Raw genomic sequence first — 5,982 nt, 5'->3', positions numbered from 1 at the left:
TGAGCTCCGTATCTTCTTTGAACACCTTTCACTTACGTAGCAGGGACCTTGTATTTACAGATTGCTTATTTTGGTATTAGGAGTGGAAGTGTACTGATAGAGCTGCTGGAGAGATTTAAAGCTTGAATGTGCAAATAGATTTCTTACCATTAAGAAGGAGAACTGACTTCAGTGGCCATCCTGTGGTTTTGTTCAGGCGCTCTATGCTAGGAATGTCTGTGTGGAAAATTAGAGGAGACTCTATAAAGTGATTCATCTCCATGCCAGTCCCTTCCGAATGCCAGAACATATCCAGCCCTGAATTCTTTTAGCTCTGCAGTTCTCTTTCTTCTAGAATTGCCTCTGTGAATATGTCAGTGCTTCTGAAGATACGAGGTCCTTGTAGATCCAGACACTTGGTTCTGAGCCTGTAAAAGCAGCAGATCTCCTATGGAGTCCCTCGGGTTACCTGCAGAGCTTACGCAGAACCCAGGGTAATGAATTCTGTTTGACTCATGCTGTCTCTGGGAACTGCAGAACCAGCCTGGATCCAGTGAGATAACTTCATCACACAGAAGTGACTGTACTGTTTTGAGTTTGAGCCACCTTTGGAAGCAGCTGATTCTGTCTGCTGCAAGTTTGCCGGCTGGCCCGTGTTGAGCTAGGTTGAGTATGTGCATGTGTGCAGCTTATCTGCACTGGACAGTCGAGAGTTGTTTTTCATTTCTTTGATTAAAGGTCTGTAAGGAGGAGATACTAAAGCATGGGACCAGAATGAAAGGTGACTTCTCTGGGGTTTTCTCTGGTTTAGGTTTAGGACATCTTTGTCAACAACGTTGCAGTTTGTTGCACCACTGGGATCCTCACTCACCACAAATTGACTTCACAAAGATGTACTCCTGGTGATACTAAACATAATCTGAAGCGATCTTTGCAAGCTCTGCTTTGTAGTGCAGAGGATTTGTTACATGTTCAGCACTATTGAACGTGGCCTGCATGTAATATTGAGAAACAGATTTATTGGAAAGCAGGTTTCACAAGAGTATAATGATGACCTATTGAGCAAGGACAAAGGAATGGTGATAAACAAAGCATTTGCTCTCTTATACGAGCATTTGTTATATCTCCAAGAGATGTATTTTCCTGATCTTACTGTGCAGACGTGAGAGGCAGCAGTGCTGTTGTGCAGCATTACTTTGTTTCTCTTTACGAAGATACCGGAGTATTTAAAACAGAAACAGGATGGCCCAGGTTGGAAGGGACCTCGAGTATCATGAAGCTCCAACCTCTATTTAATACTAGACCAGGCTGCCCAGGGCCCCATCCAACCTGGCCTTGAATACCTCCAGGGATGGGGCATCCACAACCTCTCTGGGCAGCCTGTTCCAGCACCTCACCACTCTGTAAAGAACTTCCCCCTGACATCCAACCTAAATGTTCCCTCTCAACTTAAAACCATTTTTCCTTCTCCTGCTATTACCTACTCCTGTAAAGAGTTCACTCCCCTCTTGTTTGTAGGCTCCCTTTAGGTACTGGAAGGCTGCAATGAGGTCACCTTGAAGCCCTCTCTTCTCCAAGCTGAACAAGCCCAGCTCCCCCAGCTTGTCTTTGTAGGGGAGGTGCTCCAGCCCTCTGATCATCTTTGTGGCCCTCCTCTGGACCCTAAAACAAAACTCCCAAAGCTGTAATCTGCCTTTTGTTATAGTTACTCTTCAAATAACCGTTTAAACAATTTTATAAGAGTCAACCAGTAGTATTCAATTGGCTTTTTACCTAATAAAAGCTACTTTCCTCGCTATTTAGTGAGTAGCATCATCTTCTCCAAGTACTTCTCCAGTCTTCTTATGTGGAACTTAGACGTGATTTGTACCCTTGCTTTAAAATGTTCCTTTCTGCTTTATCGTTCAGGCTGGAATGTCTCCAGCCTGTTTGGCTACAACAGTTCCTTTCCCTCACTAGTGCAGTACAGTGCAGTGAATGCCTCTGTTACTGCTCCATCTTTGCAGGCAGCAGGTTTGTTCTCTCTTGAAATCTGAAGTATTTACAGCAGTGCTTACTATCCACACACTGCTCTCCAAATGACTTCTCTCCGGTGGGTGAAAGGAAAAGCAGTTCATAAATCTAAGGAAAACATTCCTGCAAAGGGATTCGGTTGTGAAATTAATTCTCTCCTTGCGTGTCTGACCACCTTGAAGATGGACTGCTCTGACCATATCTCAAGAGAGCTGTTATTGTTCCAAGCGGGTTGAAAGGAGGGAAGCGAGGCAGGGAATGTTACCTATATCTGTAGAGTTAAACAGCTCTTTGCAGGATATATGCAGAGGACTTTATAATTCAGAGAATTTCAGCTGATTTTTAACATTCCTATAAAAATATTGGCTGAAAGTATCATTGGAAATCACATTTCAGTTGCTAATGAAATCAGTTTAAAATCCTATTGAGCTGCCATGTGCAACTTTGCTTTGGGAACTTTGTTGGAGTCACTGGGATGTCTTGCTGTAGAATTTGGGATGTTGGGCTGAGCTCGTCTTTCATAAGCACTTCCTTGATTGCTTATTTAGCTTTGGCCTTGTGTGCTGGTGTTGTTCTACACCTGCAGCTAAAGGAGGTCAGCCTTCAAGAGGCTGTTTTCCATACCCTGTTGCCATCCAGCTGGGGTGAATGTGCCTCTTCGTGGTGGTACATAGGAAATATTTTGGGGGGGAGGCTCTCAAATGTCTACTCATGAACTCAGTTCACATTCTTCCATATCATTTTCAATCATTTTTTCTTTTCTTATACCTAAAAACAATAGCCTAGGTTCCACACTGTGAACTCTGCAGTGTGTACACGTCAAAAAGTGAAAAGATGAGGAAATAGATTATCTCAACTCGCACAGAAAAAAAGACAGGATTCTGTTTACTGCTAAACTGAGAGTGAGCTGAAGCCACTGGGGAGATAGGAACAGGAAGTAGAAAAACAGAAGTTTTCCCTTGCTATTCTCACAGGAGCTCTTCTTACATTCGTGTTACTTGAAAACGTTATGTGCATAGAGTCCAAAAAACTCCAGAAACACAGCTAGGAGAAGATATTCATACTAGCCAAACGTTAATGTTAATGTTGTGTTACAAGTCAAGTGCCAGAAACTTTCTGGGAGAACACACCCTCCAATTTCATCTGGCCCCAGCTATTTCCCAGCAGCCAGGAAGGAAACAAGCAGTCGTTTGGCTGCCATGAGTCGGCTCTCTGCATGTTCTTCCCCTGCTCTCCCCCTTTTCTTGTTTGCCCAACTTTTGTTTTCAATAAAAATATTGAACATTAGAACACAGCCTGAATCTAATGCTGAGTAATTGAGGACCGTGCGGTTGACCTTTAATCATGGCTGTTTATAAACGTTGTTTGACATCGATCAAGAATGCATGCAGTAAGAAATAGTGAATTTGCTCCTGACGCTTAGCATTCTTCTAGAGCAGATGGGGGTTGGAAGCCAGTGATGTTCTTTATGTGAAGGGCTCTTCTCTGAAGTAAGCTGTTCTGCTGCCTTCTTGGAGTAGTTCCCTGTCTTGCAATGTCCCCCAGGTACTGCTAGCAATTAGTTGTACCCATCATCTAGATTTGGGGAAGGTAGAAACGATTCAGGGTAAAGCCCACCAATAGAGATGTGTGGGTTTTTTGTTTTGTTTTTTTTTTTTTTTGCTTTTCAGCTGGATCAGTTCCTGCATGCTGCTCGCTGGGCAGCCATACAAAAACCTGTGCCAGAACAACTCAAGGAGCACCAGGCGGGAGAAGAAGAGAGGAGGGAAGGGGTGAGCAGTGCTTTTTCAGATGACTGTGCCAACTTTACATGTGTGTTAAATTAGCCTCGGAAAAGTACTCACTGTAATGCTATTTGAATTCAGGAGTCCCAGCACTGGCCACAACTGGCATGTTGACATGTCTACCATCAACTGGTGGAACGCCATTAATATTCTGCATTTTTGAGACCAAAGTTGAAACTTGGGATATTTTTATGACAGAACTCAAATCCAACCTGTGCCAGACAATGCATCTGTGCTTCCTATTCATTTCATATACAGTCCTCGCGTTAATCTGGAGTGAGGCAGAATCGGAGTCAGCGTGCGCTGCCCATCAGAGCACACTGCACACTGCAGCGGATCGATGACTCTGCAGCAAATGGAGGGTGATACCTTAAACTGTCCCACTGCTGAGCATTCTGAATGACAGAAAATTCAGCAGCATCTGTTGTTGTACAAATGAAACTGTTTCTCACGTTCCTTGACTACAGGACTGATCTCCAAAACAAAAGAAATGCTGATGTTTTAGGAATAAGAAACCGCAGTCAGTGTTATGAGGAAAAAAAAATAGGAGAAGCAGTTCAACATTTGGATACAAAAGCTGAATTTGATGCTTAACGTAGGAACGTTTCTCTGTTAGGTCAAATAACGGATGGGAAACTCTGAAAATAAGCAAAATGGATGGTTTTGAATTCTGTAATTGTGTGAACACAAACTTGCAGCCAGTCCTGATGAAGCTGAGGGAGGCAGCAATGAGCCAGAAAAGGCACAAACAGATCTGCAATGGTGGCGGCTGCTCCTTAGCAACACAAGCCACAGCTTTTCTCAATCATTTCTCAAGGCTGAAATAAGTGTGGAAGACACCGGGTGCTTCCAGTGCTTAGTTTCATCTTCACATCTGTCAGAAGTAGTTCCAGTTGGTTTACTGTGGCAGTCTGCTCCCTGCAGCACGGATCGGGGCTGGGATCTCCGTCGCCTTTGCGCTGAGTCTGTGGAATTACACAGCAGCTATGCACAGAGCTGAAGGGGTAGTGCTGCTGTTGAAAAGGTTTCAAATCAAACCCCAGAACAGCACACCTGCTGCCTACACCAGGAACATAATGGAACACTTAACCCAATCCTGGCTGGTCTATGCTGGACCGACACTCACCACCCCCCCTGTTCTGGTTCTGTCGTTTCTTTGGCAGTGGTGACACAATCAGCAGAGCACAGCAGATGTCAAACAGTTTTTACTGATTACCAATGAGTTTCTTTTGATAAGGCCCAACTGAGTGAGCAGTTCCAGCTCTGGTGCACGACTACAGTGGGTATTTTTGATGCGGCCCATCCTAGGAGCCAGCACACTCTGTCCAACTGCCCAGAGCCATTCCGTCAGGGAAGCAGCAGATTGTTCCCAACATGCCAAGCCAGGCGAGAAGGCTGGGCCTACCTCAGAACTTTAGATCTGCCTAGATAGGTTTGCATGTATACTTACCTAAATTATTTTGCATTTATGGCACCCTTTGTTCTCATGACCCAGTATGTTATGAAAGGCTATTCTGGTTTTGTGTGATGTGCGGATCATTGACTTCCCCAGGGAAACGCAGCCACCACTACATCCAACCAGATGTGCTGGCCATATGAGCAGTGGAACTGTACAGTTCTGAAGCCCTTGGGGTGGACTAACAGTGAGAGGACTGTGGGTTTGCATCCCACAGAAGGAGGAGGCAGAAGGTCCACCATCTGTGAGGGGAATGCAGCAGGGGAAAAGCAGTTTGGCTGCTTCTGCGGCCATGACACCCATTTGAATGTCATTTCCAGGAGCTGGGACGGGAATGTGATGAAGACATCTTCCTGTTTAGAAGGCTCACAGGTGCAACCATGAATGTATTTTTGTCTCTTTGTCCTTTCCTCAAATCCTCCCTCTAATTCTATGGTCCCTGAGATCCAGTTTTTTTGCTGTAACTCATTTTCTTGCTTAATTTCATGTCCAAGACTTTTTCTCTCAAAGGACCAGATTTCTGGATCCAAGGGTCCCTGTGCTTACTCCCAAGAAAATCATTCTGCACTGGAAAGTAAAGCACATCGTTACCTTACAAGTAAATAAGACATAGAATCATAGAATAGTTAAGGTTGTAAAAGACCTCTAAGATTATTTAGTCCAACTGTCAACCATTACTACTGTGCCCACATCCTTCAGTGCCACATCTACATGTTTCCTAAACACCTCCAGGAACAGTGATTCCACCAC

The sequence above is a fragment of the Phasianus colchicus genome, chromosome 3, assembly GCF_987193195.1.
Source record: "Phasianus colchicus chromosome 3, bPhaCol1.hap1.1, whole genome shotgun sequence".
Classification (NCBI taxonomy): domain Eukaryota; kingdom Metazoa; phylum Chordata; class Aves; order Galliformes; family Phasianidae; genus Phasianus; species Phasianus colchicus.
Note: the sequence above shows the minus strand (reverse complement) of the source record.